This window comes from Trachypithecus francoisi, unplaced genomic scaffold, assembly GCF_009764315.1.
Source record: "Trachypithecus francoisi isolate TF-2019V2 unplaced genomic scaffold, Tfra_2.0 Lachesis_group9, whole genome shotgun sequence".
NCBI classification, from domain to species: Eukaryota; Metazoa; Chordata; class Mammalia; order Primates; family Cercopithecidae; genus Trachypithecus; species Trachypithecus francoisi.
This window is the reverse complement of record NW_022681474.1, coordinates 48,496,644-48,510,590: the sequence shown is the minus strand read 5'-3', so window position 1 is coordinate 48,510,590 and position 13,947 is coordinate 48,496,644. Positions and strand designations below refer to the sequence as shown.

Sequence of the window (13,947 nt, the reverse complement as noted above, 5' to 3'; positions counted from 1 at the left end):
TGTAAAAGTTAGGCTCACAAGGAATTTGTGTTTTAAGAACATTAAATTCTTATTGTTATTATGCAGATCCAATGTGTATTACTTCCTGAAATTTAAATTTAAAAGAACAAAAATACTAACAAGTAAAGAGGAACCAGAAGTTCCCCTGGCCAAACCATAAAACTTTCTCCCTCCAAATTTTACCAGTTGGTATGGGAACACATAACTCAAATACCTGTGGGGCATGCAAGTATCATTAATGTGCAGAGGACTAGGAAAAGATGACACGTGCCAAACTACATGAATACTGACCCATATACTGCCTTTTAAAATAGTAGACAAGTATAACAATTAAGTACAGACATTTCGCAAACACCAGGTCAAATCACAAGCAAACATTTAACATTTCAGTCTATATAGGATTTGTTTGAGCAAAGTTCCCTAAATTAAATTAAATGGGCAGTAGGGACAAAGCCATAGAAAGTCCAGCATCAGGAATAAGAGTAATAGGAATAACATTCACATGGACGGAAGACTACTAGGCCATAAATTCACTAATGGCACATACTGGGTTTGATTCACCAGAATACATTACTGAAGTCCAAGCTTGCTCAGTATATGACAAACAGTAAATACCTAAACATGAAACATTTTGTAAAGATCTACATACATTAGAATTATAGTTTCATAGAAAAATGTTAGTGAGGCCAGGCAGGAGAATCACTTGAATCCAAGAGGCAGAGGTTGTGGTGAGATGAGATCGCGCCATTGCACTCTAGCCTGGGCAACAAGAGCGAAACTCCATCTCAAAAAAAAAAAAAAAAAATGTTAGTGGTAGTTTCCACATAATAGAATACAACATGGTAATGAAGACCTAATTATTGTTATACGCAACAATACAGATAAAACTAACAGGCTCCTTTAAACAAGAGAATCCAGAGACTTGAAGATAAATATAGTGTGATTCCATTTATATGAAGGTCAGATTTCCATTTTTGATGTAAAAAGCTGCAATTAATTTCACTCCTACCTAAAAACCTGGAAGAGCCAGATAATCTTCAAAATCATAACCTTTCATAAGCCCATCAGAAAGCTGATATTGTAAGGCAACTAAGTAAACCAAATTCCAAAGGGAGACAAGCTCCTCCAAGAAGAGATGGGACATTTAACAGTTTCACTTTTGGCTGAGCATAAGAGACAGAAATGACCACCACAAAAAGGAGTAATAAGCTAACATTTTAACGTCTGCTTAAAAGCCAAATGTGGACTAGCACAACAGCAAGCTCCTCCTCCTAGTATTCAAGAGAAACATATAAGAAAGCCCCCTCTTAATGGCACAGGCATGCAGGAGGTGATCAAAGGCTGCACTGAAACAAATACAAAGCCTCTCACTTCCCTGCCTCCTTCTGTCCTCTGAAGCAAAAGCCTTAAACTGCTGGGGAAGCCTTAAATTGCAGCAAGACTTCTCACCCAGGGGCACAGGAAAAAATCCAGTGCATCTGGGGGAAACAGAATAGAATGTAAGAAATGTTCGGTTGATCGATTTATGTGAGAGTAAGGTCAAGAACTGATTAAACTAATTATGATAATATGCGTTAGAATGCAACAGTGGTTCGACAGTGCTTGTGTGTATCAGAATCACCCGGTAGATTTCATTAAAACAAGATCTCTGGACTCCACTCCCAGAGTTTCTGAATCAACATATCTAAGGTAAGGCCTTAGGAAAAAGTACTTTTTACAAGTTTCCAGGTGATGTTGATTCTGCCAATCTGGAGTTCATATGTTGAAAATCCCTGGGACAGAGATTAACTCTGCAAGAGGGGGCTAACTGAAAAGGGGTTGACTGAGATGTTGGCAACTTGATCTGGACGGTGTAAAATTCACCAAGAGTACATCATTTAAGATTTACATATTTTGGCCGGGCACGGTGGCTCACGCCTGCAATTCCCAGCACTTTGGGAGGCCGAGGCGGGCGGATCACAAGGTCAGAAGATAGAGACCATCCTGGCTAACGCGGTGAAACCCCATCTCTACTCAAAATACAAAAAATTAGCCAGGTGTGGTGGCGCACGCCTATAGTCCCAGCTACTCCGGAGGCTGAGGCAGGAGAATAGCATGAACTCGGGAGGCGGAGCTTGCAGTGAGCCGAGATCGCACCACTACACTCCAGCCTGGGCAGAAAAAAAAAAAAAAAAAAGATTTATGTATTTTGTAGTATGTAAGTTATGCTTCATTTTTTAAAACTTCTCTTAAAAAATTAAAAGCCTCAAACTACTTCTAATCCTATAAAGAGTAAAAATAAGCCTTATTGTGAAGACAACTTATTCTACAAATTGATAAAAAGAATTAAGCATGTATCTTCTTCCTGTATTTCAAAGTAATCAAAAAACTGACAGAAAATCTTCTTTATAGAAGAATCACAACTAATAAATACAGAAAAAAATGATGGAATCACAAAGTAAGAAAATCTGAAACACTCCATTAAATATCAAAACACCCCTCAAGAAAGGGAGTGTGACAGCTAAAACTGAAACTATTAAAAGGTGAGTGGTAAGTAACACTAGGGGTGAATTATGCTGTTTTCTCTACATATTATGTTTAAAAGCATCCATATGTAATTTTCATTTAAAAAAGTAAACCCCGGCTGGGCACAGTGGCTAACGCCTGTAATCCCAGCACTTTAGGTGGTCGAGACAGGTGGTCACCTGAGGTCAGGAGTTCCAGACCAGCCTGGCCAACATGGTGAAACCACATCTCTACTAAAAATACAAAAATTAGCTGGGTGTGGTGGCGGATGCCTATAATCCCAGCTACTTGGGAGGCTGAGGCAGGAGAATCACTTGAACTCGGGAGAGAGAAGTTGCAGAGAGCTGAGATTGCACCACTGCACTCCAGCCTGGACAACAGAGTGAGACTCCATCTCAGAAAATAAAATAAAAATAAAAAAGTAAACCCCAAATAAGGACGCTTTCATTAGGGAAAGAGATATGAAATAAATTTCGGCACATTCCACATTATCCTCCTTCTCTTGGCATTCATTTTCATTTTCTCTCTCAGGAGCACCTGCATACTCCCATTCAGAGAACTCCCAAACCCTGGATCTCTACATTTAACTCCTCCTACAAAAGACAAAGGATTCTTGAATTAGCAAAAGCATAAACTTCTAACTAATCTGACCAAGGCTGATCAGCAGTATCAATAACACCTAGAAACTTCTTAAAAATAGATTTTCTAAGGCCTTACCTTAGATATAGTGTTCAGCAATTCTGTAGAGCCCAGAGATCTTGTTTTAATGAAGTCTTCCAGGTGATTCTGATACACACAAATACTGTGGAACCACTGCTCTATTCTAACCCCTATTATCGTAATTAGTTTAACCTGTTCTTGACCTGCCCCTCGCATAAATGTAAACATTTTTTACATTCCATTCTGTTTCCCCCAGATACAATGGACCCTTCAGAATTGCAGGTGCACCAGGGTCCCCTCCCAGTTCCACAACTGTATAAAACACTATTGGTACAATAATGCCTGAATTAACTCATCCTTGGGGAATTAAGTAATCCTTTGGACATAAAGCACTTTTTAAAAAGAAAAAAAAAAGTTGGGAAAAAAAAGTGTACGTCCTGAAAATTAGAAGTTCCTGGCCTTGAGTCATTTCCAGTGGGAGAAGGTTACAGGAATCTTTCTGAAGAGCAAACTTCACAAAGCAAAGCAGGGTCCTAGGACCAGCAGACAGTAAATGCCTAGGTTCACAGGTCCCACGCACAGAAACTCCTCTACTTGCAACTCGTAAGCTTCTGTACATATGAACAAAGCAACCAATCGAAATAAAAGTTTCTCAGTAATGCCTGACACCAAAGGAAGATGTTAGCAATTGTTTACAGAAAGAATTTATGAACAGCTTTTCAGAACTTAAACTGTTTGTAAAAAAATGAATTTCTGTACCTGAAAAGAGTGGAGATGGTGGAGGAGGAAATAGTTGAGGCAATCACATTACGTGTTTGTGTCTGTGTATTATACATATACATATATATATGTGTGTGTATATATATATATAAAGATAGGGTCTCACTGTCACCCAAGCTGGCGTGCAGTGGTGGTATCACAACTCACTGCAGTCTCAACTCTTGGGCTCAGGTGATCTGCCCACCTCGGCCTCCCAACATATATACAATATATTTGAATTTAGACAAAGTAAAATTACTTTCCAGAGCTAGAGGAACATTAATGGTGTAGGTGATTCCACTCATCATTCCACTCTATAAAAATATAAAGTGAACATATAGGAAAAGACATGAATCTCTTTCTCCCTCAGTAAGTCTCGGTTTACACATGCTTGGCACAGTATGAGCAAATTTTCAAGAGTGAGATACTACTATCTGAAAACGGGTATTTTTTGCAGAAGCCAACTCTCTGAACTGACCAACTCTTTGGTACTCAATCAAAGCTGCAAGAAAAGATAACCAGGTTAAACTTAAGTCACCACGTGGTTTCTCAAGGGCAATTTCAACTATACAAGATTTTTTTTTTTTTTTGAGACAGAGTTTCGCTCTGTCGCCCAGGCTGGAGTGCAGTGGCTGGATCTCAGCTCACTACAAGCTCCGCCTCCCGGGTTTACTCCATTCTCCTGCCTCAGCCTCCCGAGTAGCTGGGACTACAGGCACCCGCCACCTTGCCTGGCTAGTTTTTTGTATTTTTTAGTAGAGACGGGGTTTCACCCTGTTAGCCAGGATGGTCTCGATCTCCTGACCTCGTGATCTGCCCGTCTCGGCCTCCCAAAATGCTGAGATTACAGGCTTGAGCCTCCACACCCGGCAACTATACAAGATTTTTAAACTCCATGCTAACTTTAGACCCTACCCTCACCCAAAATGTCCTATTTCGTAGTTATCTATGTCTTCCAAACCACTGTAGGCAGGGGAAAACAGAGGTGAGCAACTCAAGAGGCATGTGTGTTCTTTACTGTCTAGGTGGCTAAATTCCACCTAATGGGAAAGGAAAAAACTCATACTTAAAATCATGCATTAAACCACATTCTCTTCTTCAACAGAACTACTATATGCTTTCCATAACACCATTATGTTACCCATAAAAGCATTATTTGCCTACTAAATATTTACTGAACATCCATTATGTGCCAGTAACTGCACAAGTTATTGTGGATACAGTTGTCACAGACAGATATGAACCTTGCACTCCTAGAGCTAATGGCCCAGCAAAGACTAGACATTTAAAATCACAAAAATATGGCCAAGTGCAGTGGCTCACGCCTGTAATCCTAGCACTTTGGGAGACCGAGGCAGGCAAATCACGAGGTCAGGAGATCAAGACCATCCTGGCTAACACAGTGAAACCCCGTCTCTACTAAAAATACAAAAAAATTAGCCGGGCGTGGTGGTGGGTGCCTGTAGTCCCAGCTACTCGGGAGGCTGAGGCAGGAGAATGGCGTGAACCCGAGAGGCGGAGCTTGCAGTGAGCCAAGATCGTGCCACTGCACTCCAGCCTGGGCGACAGAGTGAGAGTCTGCCTCAAGAAAACAAACAAACAAACAAACAAACACACACACACACACACACACATATAATTAATGTCATAAAAAAGAAGTATGAGGACATACACTGGGAAGCAAGTCTAATGGAGGGAAAAGGGAGCTAGGGATTTTTCAAGGTTTCTATGGACGGTGTAGCTAGTCATCACCCTCAATTATTCCACTAATTGTAAAGGTTTATGCCTGATTTGTTGGAGTTCTGAGACTCACAAATCCCACAAAACCATGGTCTCACCAACAAGTGTTTGCATATATAGTCTTGTGTCTGAAATGCACTACCCCTCACCCTTCACACATTCTTCATGGTATCAAACCACCTTTGCAGAAGCCAAACCCACCAGCCTCAGATGTGGGCTCTTGTTTCTTGTCAACACACCAAGTAATGCCCCTCAGACCACTCAAAGTTTATTTTCCATCCACTGGAGGCCAAGTTCTTTGAGAACACAGACTGACTTTCATTCATCTGCTGCCTCAGTCAAGCCCTAAGACATAGGCTGGCACCTAAATGGCTTTTTACAAATGTAGGTTAAAAGCAAGAATAAACAGCATATTCCTTAATAGTGTCTTGCTAGGTATTTTACTAATTTTTACCTCAAATTTACATTATCAACACATCTATATACACATACACACACACACACACACACACATGCATAAAGCATAACAGCTTATCACACAATTGGCGGTATATTTCAATTAATATATGAGGTCCTATAGAACTGGTTTACAAGCTCCTATTTATAGGTTCCTGTTTACATAAGTAAAACAGGTACTAATACTGATTTTTTTTCCACCTCTCCACAAACTACACTGAGTTACTAACCCTAATGAAGAAACCTAATCTCTTCCCTGATAGCTTCCTTCTTAATAATGTATTCTAATTTAGAATCTCAATCTCTATGCATATCCACGACACCTACTTCTTTCATTTTTTTGAAGAAGGAACTTAAAACTTTTGGCATAAAATATATTTTTTTAAAAATACTAAATTACAAAAGAAATGGAGTATGGCACAGTTTTAATCTCAGTATGACTCTTTAAATGTTCTTTAAATGTTGCTCTTTAAATGTTGTGCTCTTTAAATGTTGACTCCCTATATGATTTAGTTACAAAATGTTTTAGATAATTGCTCACACAACTCTTAATAGCAACTAGGATACCCATACCTTAACATATTTTAAAAGTAAAAATCCTTAAAATAGTTAACAGTATTTAACCAATTCCCAGAGTACTGACACTGAGAATCTGCTTGATTTGCCAAATACCAAAGTGACTAAAGTTAGCTGCAATGTTTGCATCTATAAATTAATTACAATGACCATCAAATATCTTATTGTGCTTAGGACTAACATAACTCAACTTCTTCCTTTGTAGAGAGGGCACACTTAATCCACTGCAAACCTCTACCTCAGATTAATACAACACTTTTTTCTTTTTTTTTTTTTTTGAGACAGAGTTTCGCTCTTGTCACCCAGGCTGGAATGCAATGGCATGATCTCAACTCACCACAACCTCCGCCTCCTGGGTTCAAGTGATTCTCCTGCCTCAGCCTCCCAAGTAACTGGGATTACAGGCACCTGCCACCACGCCCAGCTAACTTTTGTATTTTTAGTTGAGACAGGGTTTCACCATGTTGGTCAGGCTGGTCTCAAACTCGTGACCTCAGGTGATCCACCCGCCTCAGCTTCCCAAAGTGCTAGGATTACAGGCGTGAGCCACGGTGCCCAGCCACAACACTTTTTTATTAAGTGACTATAAGACAAGATCCTGAAAAGTAAAGAAGGTACATACAGTACTTGCCATAAGCAGCTTATGATCTGGTAAAGGAAGAAATGCTGTTATTACAGCAATGACTTAAAACACATTCATTCAGTCATTAAACATTTATTGAAAGCCTATTATCAATCAGGCTGTGAGACAGAGGTTGTGGATAAAATAAGACATTCCAATATAAGGGAAAAGACATGTAGACAAGAGAAGGGGAATGAAGTACTATAACTGCTAGAGTAGAGTATATGGGGTAGCACATGGAGGAACAAAAAAGAAAGTGCTTAACTGGGAGAGAGGGATAACATAAATGGTTTCGTAGAGGAGGCAATGCTTGAGCTGAGTCTCAAAAGATAAATAGTAAATAGAAATACAGACACTGAATGTGAAAAAACAATATAGCCTAAGAGCATAAACAAAAGCATGGAACCAGCATGCCACATTCAGAAAATTGTTGTTGACTGAACAATGGTAGCGAACAGGGTTTTAGAAATGCATAAGAAGGAAGAATAGGGGAAAAACACAGCCTACAGAGTGGCTTATGTGCCATACTAAGAAGTTTGGACTTTACTATGGGCAATTAGGAAACTAAAGGGTTTTAAACCATAAAAAAAAAAAAAAAAGATCTCACCTGAATTTTGAAAAGTCACTTTGATTTAAGTATGGAGGAGATGGGTTAAGAAGGGGAGATGGGTTAAGACGTTACAACATGAGAAAGACAACAAAGATTGTAGCAAAAAGGTACCAAAGAGCTCTCTGGTCTCGGCTGCAGAAGCGAGATGACGAAGGGAACTTCATCGTTTGGAAAGCGTCGCAGTAAGATGCACACCCTGTGCTGCCGCTGTGGCTCTAAGGCCTACCACCTTCAGAAGTTGACCTGTGGCAAACGTGGCTACCCTGCCAAGCGCAAGAGAAAGTATAACTGGAGTGCCAAGGCTAAAAGATGAAATACCACCAGAACTCGTCAAATGAGGCACCTAAAAATTGTATATCGCAGACTCAGGCATGGATTCCGTGAAGGAACAACACCTAAACCCAAGAGGGCAGCTGTTGCAGCATCCAGTTTATCTTAAGAATGTCAGCGATTAGTCATACAATAAATGTTCTGGTTTTAAAAAATAAAAAAATAAAAAAAGGTACAAAAGATATCAGCAATATTAAATCTAAAGAATTTTGTCACAATAATGGGCACAAAATGAGAGCATAATACTTTGCAAATAAATGGATGAGTGATTGATTAGATGTGGGAGATGAAAGAGCTCAAAATTCTGGACTTGTCTCACTGGACATGATCGTTTTACCCAGACATAATGTTTGCCTTTCATTGAGGGCAAACATTATGTCTGGAGAAAAAAGATCACAAACTTAGCACGTCAAGCTAACTTTGAGGTGCATATCTAGAGAGCATACACCAGGGTGTTTACTGGTCAAAGGAGTCTGAAATGCAAGGGCAAAATCTGAAAGGGAGATGATGATTTGGGAATTATCAGCACAGGAATGATGGTCAGATTTTCCACCAAAAACAAATGAGGTCACCTGGAGAAGATGTACAAGGAGAGAAAGGTATCACCGACACTTAAAAAAATGGATAGGAGGAAGGGTCGGGGGTGGTGCAAAGAACGTATGATCCAAGGGTAAAGAACAGAACTAAAAAAGTAATTTGAAAGAAACTTTGAAGATAACAAGCAGTAGTGTCAAATTCCACGTATAAGTAAACTAAAAACTAAAAAGAATAACTGGGCTTGGTAGTTTACAAATTTGGTCACCTTTGCCAAAGCAGTTTCAGGAGACAAGACGAGGTACAGAAACCTGACTACAACAGGTTCAAGAATAAAGAGATAAACCGTCAGGAAACAACCTATTCTTTCAAACACACCCTATTTTTTCCAAAAAAAAAAAAGTAACTTGAGACAATATAGAGGCAATCTTCTTTGTTTTTTGTTTGAGATAGAGTCTCCCTCTGTCTCCCACCCAGGCAGGAGTGAAGTGGTGCAAACACAGCTCACTGCAGCCTCGACCCTCCTGGGCTCAAGCAAGCCTCCCACCTCAGCCTCCCCAGTAGCTGGGACTATAGGTGTGTGCCACCACACCTGACTAATTAAGAATGGGTTTCCGCCACAATGTCCAGACTGGTCTCGAACTCCAGAGCTCAAGTAATCCATCCACCTCAGCCTCCCAAAGTGTTGGGATTATAGACATGAGGCATCATGCCTGGCCTGGGTATATTTATTTATTTATTTATTTTATTTTGTACCCTCTTTTCTGCAGGAAAAGAGCTCAAAGAGAAGGTTAAAAATAAAGAAAATGGTGGGTACAATATTTGGAACAAGATCCCACCATGAGATCAAGGTGGGCTCCCAGTCCTATCAGGAGACTGAAAATGCTAAAGGGGAAAACAAGGCAGAAGTTCTGGTTTTCAGCTAATCCCTGAAGAAAGTGGCAGCTTGATGGGAATGGTAAACATTGTGCCTACGGTAGCCATGCTAATTGCAGGCCCCACTCACCTACCTAAGTCAGGATTGGCTAAACCTGAAGGGTATGGAAATCATACCTGCAGCTGAACGGGGCTGGAGGAAGCAGGGACTAGATCTTACTAAGTGTTATGAGCAAACTCAACCAACAAAAGCATACAGAACATGAGCAAAACAAGTAATTTCAAAAACATAAGCATAATGAAAATATCCGCAACATATACTCAATAGCCTAATTAAAGACTCATTTTTTTTTAATACTCAGCATCTAGCACAGAGCCTGGCATATAACAAGATGTTAGTACATACAAATGAATAATGTCCCGGGGCTTGCTCAGCTGCTATCTCAAGAGACAGGAACACCTGTGGAAGACAGGCTATACAGGATCTCCATGACCGAGGCAAGAAACTGTCCTTCCTATGCAGCCAGAGGGTGGAAAGGCTTAACCATCCCTGCTGAAAACAAGAGGAGAACATGACTGTAAGGGCTCTTAGATGATAACTAATTGTTACCAAGCAGGGGTATGTGTAGCACTGTGCTATTTACTTATAAGAATTACATCTTAGGCTGGGCGCAGTGGCTCACGCCTGTAATCCCAGCACTTTGGGAGGCCAAGGCAGGTGGATCACCTGAGGTCAGGGGTTTGAGACCAGCCTGGCCAACATGGTAAAACCCTGTCTCTACTAAAAATACGAAAATTAGCCAGGAGTGGGGGCACATGCCTGTAATCCCAGCTACCTGGGAGGCTGAGGCATGAGAGTCAACTGAACCTAAAAGGCAGAGGTTGCAGTGAACCAAGATTGTACCACTGCAATCCAGCCTGGGTGACAAAGACTCTGTCTCCAAAAATAAAAATAAAAAAAAGAACTATCATATCTTAACCTTAACTTCTTACCTTCACAACTACTAGATAGGTATATTTATTCTTATTTCCCAGGTGAAGAAATAGCCTTACAGAAGTTAAGTAATTTGTCCAGGTTCATACAGAGAATCAGGAATCAGGACCACTGAACCTGTCAGTGGCACTTAATATGGTAAGAGGAGGTAGTGGTAGTAGTGGTGGTGGTGGCAGCGGCAGCCGTGGTGGTGGTGAGAGGTACTCTTTGAAATACAAAGACACTACCAACAAACTTTTACAGAGACAGAAACCTTGCCCACTCACCGAGAAGACTGCTCCCCTCATTCTTCCTACTCCCTGAGTGAGTCTCAAATAACTAGCAGGCCTGAGGAGACACTGCCACCTAATGGCCAGTGCCATGAACTATGTCTTGTGGCCCTGTTCCCACACCTCACCTTGGTTCCTCTACCTTCAGGATTGAGCCTCAAAAGGAGTGCATGCACACAAATCACTTTTTTTTTTTTTTTTTTTTGAGACGGAGTCTTGTTCTGTCGCCAGGCTGGAGTGCAGTGACGCAATCTTGGCTCACTGCAACCTCCGCCTCCCAAGTTCAAGCAATTCTGCCTCAGCCTCCGAATAGCTGGGACTACAGGTGTGTACCATCACACCCAACTAATTTTTTTTATATTTTTAGTAGAGATAGGGTTTCACCATGTTGGCCAGGATGGTCTCGATCTCCTGACCTCATGATCTGCCTGCCTCAGCCTCCCAAAGTGCTGGGATTACAGGCGTGAGCCACCGCGGCAGACCTACAAGTCACCATTTTGCCTACCTTGCTGTCATGAGTGATCCATCCCACACAATCTCTTATTCTGGCACTATCCAAAGAACATTGTACCAAAAGAAATGTTCTCCACCTGCCCTTACCCAATACATATATCTGCCCTGTCAATACAGTAGCCACTAGTCAAATGTGGCTATTATTATAATGTGATAAGGCCACAAAACAAGCATTCTTAAACTACATTAAAAGAAATACAGTCTTAATGCAGACTACTGAAATATCACTTAATTCTAGTTGGAATGACATTTCCAAGCATTATATTTTCTCCTTATAAACTAATTATAAAATACTCTATATTTTAAAACTTCTGGGCCAGGCATGGTAGCTCATGCCTATAGTCCAAGCTACTCGGGAGGCTACAGTGGGAGGATCACTTAAGCCCAGGAGTTCGAGTCCAGCCTGGGTAACACAGTGAAACCCAGTCTCTTAAATAAATAAAGTCAGGCACGGTGGCTCACACCTGTAATCTCAGCACTTTGGGGCTTTGGGAGGCCAAGGTGAGCGGCTCACGTGAGGCCTGGCCACCAGGGCAAAACCTCATCTCTACTAAAAATACACAAATTAGCCAGGCATGGTGGCAGATGCCTGTAATCCCAGCTACTCTGGACATTGAGGCATGAGAACCGCTTGAATCTAGGAGGCAGTGACCCGAGATCACACCACTGCACTCCAGCCAGGGTGACAGAGTGAGACTCTGTCTCAAAGAAAAAAGAAAAAAAAAAAAAACTTCTCCCTATAATTCTACCACCTTAACACAACTAAACAACTATTCTCATTACTTCATGTACCCTTCTAAATTTCATCTACACACACAGAGTCAGCTATATTAACTATCTAGATACAATGTTCTACTTTTAAAACATCACTGTTTTATAAATATATCCCACAGTTCTACAGTTATATTTGTTATTTTAAGGGCCACAATATATTACACGGAATTAATGTGCTATAAATCATTTAATCACAGATGATGACCAAAGATTATAAATATCTATTATCCTTCATTACACCACTTTTAGAGCTACCCTGGCAAAAGGGACACAAAGGAGGTAAGGGTAAAGAAACACGTCACATGATGAAAAGCTGAAGCACTTATAAATGGTTTAGCCTAACAAAGCCAAGAGTACACGTGACGGTTGCTGTCAAATAGTTTAAGATACTATATGTAGGGTCAAAATAGTTTAAGTCGTGACAAGGGAGCAGAACTAGGATCAATGAATAGAAGTAAGAAAAGGGCAGTTTTCAGCCCAAAAAAGTAAAACTTTTCAAACTATCAAAATATTCAACAGAGTAAACTACATAAAACGCTGAGCTGTCCATTTGTGAAAGCATTAAAAAACAAGCTAGATAAGCAGTTGACAGAGATAGTGCAGACTCTTAAATTGGTGGGAGGTAAGACTAGATAACCTCTCAGGTTTCCTTTCACTCAAATATTCAAATATTTATTAATCACCTGCTATAACCCTAGCAATGTGCTAGGTATATAAAAGTATACAAAACAGACCTGGTCCCTGTGCTTTTTGCACTTATAACCTAGTGTAGGAAATAGAGAAAAAGAAAAAAAATTAAATAATTACAAATCATAAGTGCTATAAAAGAAAACGATGAAATGCTTTAGGAAAAATAACAAACTGGGCATCAAGTAAGGCCTCTCTGAGGGAGAATATTTTAAAGTTGTGGACTAAAGAAGAGTTAAGCTATGCAGAGACAGCTCTGGCGCAGCAGAAAGCCACTAAATGTACAAACTGGAGGGTGACGCGATCAGATTTACTTTCTTTTATTATTGTTACTTTTTGGAGATGGAGTCACGCTCTGTCACCCAGGCTGGAGTGCAGTGGCATGATCTCGGCCCACTGCAATCTCCACTTCCCAGGTTCAAGCGATTCTCCTGCCTCAGCCTCCCAAGTAACTGGGATTACAGGTGCCACCACCACACCTGGCTAATTTTTGTATTTTTAATAGAGATGGTTTCACCATGTTAGGCAGTTGGTCTTGAACTCCAGACCTCAGGTGATCCGCCTGCCTCAGCCTCACAAAGTGCTGGGATTACAGGCATGAGCCACTGTACCTGGCCGATCTGATTTACATTTCTAAAAGATCATTCTGGCTGTTATGTGGAGAATGAATAGGAAAGAAGAAAATGTAGAAGCCGGAAAAAAAATCAGGTAGGAAACCAGGTAGGAGTTCAGATGAGAAACGATGATAGACTAGGTTGGTTGAAGTAGATGGATAGAGAGGTATAGACAAGTTTCTTTCTTTCTTTTTTTTTTGAAACAAGGTCTCTCTCTGTCATCCAGACTGGAGTACAATGGGGTGATGATCATAGTTCACTGCAGCCTCGACCTCCTGGGCTCAAGCAATCCTCTCAGCTCAGCCTCCCTAGTAGCTGGGACCACAGGCACACACCACCACCCCCAGCTAATTTTTTAATTTTTGTAGATGGGCAGGGTCTCACTATGTTGCCCAGGCTGGTCTTGAACTCCTGAGCTCAAGTGATCC

At 40.8% G+C, this 13,947-nt stretch overlaps 1 protein-coding gene and 1 pseudogene across 7 annotated transcripts in view; one reads left to right on the top strand and one right to left on the bottom strand.

Moving 5' to 3' along the window:
• The window catches only part of CCSER2 (coiled-coil serine rich protein 2), a 190,956-nt gene that overhangs the window by 157,381 nt on the left and 19,628 nt on the right, over window positions 1-13,947 (bottom strand). The window contains exon 3 of one of the 7 annotated variants that reach the window (XM_033209860.1): window positions 10,075-10,218. The exons of the other annotated variants lie outside the window; for them this stretch is intronic. The gene's annotated coding sequence lies outside the window, so the exon portion shown is untranslated. The remainder of the gene's footprint in view (window positions 1-10,074; window positions 10,219-13,947) is intronic. 7 annotated transcript variants of the gene reach the window in all.
• LOC117082830 lies at window positions 8,012-8,429 on the top strand (annotated as a pseudogene).